The 1,878-nt window shown below is 40.8% G+C and overlaps 1 protein-coding gene across 1 annotated transcript in view; it reads right to left on the bottom strand.

Moving 5' to 3' along the window:
- Positions 1-1,878, bottom strand: part of DPY19L1 (dpy-19-like 1 (C. elegans)) — a 145,780-nt gene that overhangs the window by 34,085 nt on the left and 109,817 nt on the right. The gene's annotated exons all lie outside the window — the stretch shown is intronic.

The raw sequence follows: 1,878 nt of genomic DNA, 5'->3' as shown, positions 1-1,878 counted from the left end.
TAAAGAAGTTGAGTTTGTAGTAAGAAAACCTACCCACAAAGAAAACTCCAGGCTCTGAAGGTTTCATTTTCAAATTCTACCAAACATTTAAGAAAGAAATAATGTCAATTCTACACAAATTTTCTCTGGAAACAGAAGGAGACAGAATACTTCCTAATGATCTTAGGAGTCTACATTACCCTGAAACCAAAACCAGATGAAATCATTACAAGAAAAGAAAACTAAGATTCCTCATGAATATAGGCAAAAAATCCTTTAAAATATTAGCCAACAAAATCCGGCAATATACAGAAAGAGTAATACATCATGAGCAAGTGAGTTAATCCCAGGGATACAAGACCGGGTCAACACTTGATATCAAGGAATGTGGGGACTTCCAGATATAGCAGAGTAAAGAAGTTAACAACTCCCCTTCCCCAAAACAACTTTAAAATTGGACAGAATTGTTAAAAACAACCACGTCAGGCTCTAGACATTGACCAAAGGGAAAGAATAAATTGAGAAGCCTTTATTCATAAAAACTGATGAACCTTGGGTAAAAACAGTCAGAGTCTATGGCATTCTTGCCTGGGTTGCTCCTATCCACCATCAGCACCACTCCCACCTTCCCCAGCTAGGTCACTGCAATAGCTCTACCAGGCAGGGCCTGGTCATGAAAAGAAGAACCTTTGCTATTGGCAGTGGCTGACTTGATTTGGGGTAGAGAGCAAAAACCTATGCTCAGAAGTATTATCAATAAAACTAGTGAACTCAAGTAGGAAGTAAAAGGTGAAAACTCAGCTCTGCCAGCCTAAGGTTGCAATCTTAGTGAGGTGAACAGATTGGAAGACTAGCTAGAAATTTTACAGAGAGATTCTGGAAATGAGACAACTATCAAGGGGGTAGACAAGCTCTCACACCCCTGGAGGGCTGAAAAGCTGCACACATGTGTAGAGGAGATCCAAGAGAGCCCAAGGTCTCCACAAATCCACGGCTGACTGGGAGGTGGCATGCAAATTCAGAAAAGACCTAAGAAGGCATGGAAGATAGGAAAAGATGGAGCTAATTTGACGTTTGGAAAAGAGTTAACATAGTAGGCCTGAATGCTACCCTTTGAAAAATCTGCTTGAAAGGTTGGCCCTTGGCTAGCAACAGGGAGCTTGATTTCAGGAGGGTTTTCAGATAAGGGTGGCCGACTGAATCTAAACTGTACAACGTGGTTTATCGTGAAGACCTACATTCCTTTTGGGAGTTGGGAGTTTTGGTATTTGCTAGGCAGAGGTGTTGACACGACTAGCCTCCAGTGAAATCCTTGGCCACTGAAGTCTCTTAAAGAATTTCCCAGGTAGACAGTATTTCACGTGTTTTGTCACAACTCATTGCTGGAGAAATTAAGCACATCCCGTGTGACTCCACCAGGAGAGAACCCTTAGAAACTTGTGCCTGGTTTCTTCCTGACTTCGCCCATGTGCCTTTTCCCTTTAATGATTATGCTTTGTATCCTGTCAATGTAATAAATGATTGTCATGAGTATGACTATACGCTGAGTCATCTAATGAACTGTCAAACCTGGGAATCCTCCAATACACTTGAAAATTGTCTTCCCTCTGAATGTGCTCATCAACCCACACAAACATCCATCAGGAGAGGGTGGAGATGTCTGAGCACAATTTCTGACCAATCACTGGCTGAGCACTAAGTTACACAGACATAGAAGTGACACCTAGAAAGCCAGGTTAAAAAACCAAAAATAAGAATTAAAAAAATCAAAACAAAAAACCTGAGCAGACACATTACCAGCCATACAACACAAGAGGAAAATTTCTCAGATAAAGTCCACATAAATGAGGAAAAAAACAAATAAAATAGCAAACAGAAACCCCAGGAAAAAAGTCAGAA

The sequence above is a fragment of the Propithecus coquereli genome, unplaced genomic scaffold (genome assembly GCF_000956105.1).
Source record: "Propithecus coquereli isolate 6110/MARCELLA unplaced genomic scaffold, Pcoq_1.0 Scaffold134, whole genome shotgun sequence".
NCBI lineage: Eukaryota > Metazoa > Chordata > Mammalia > Primates > Indriidae > Propithecus > Propithecus coquereli.
The sequence above is the reverse complement of the archived record's forward strand: the minus strand, read 5'-3'. Positions and strand labels throughout refer to the sequence as shown.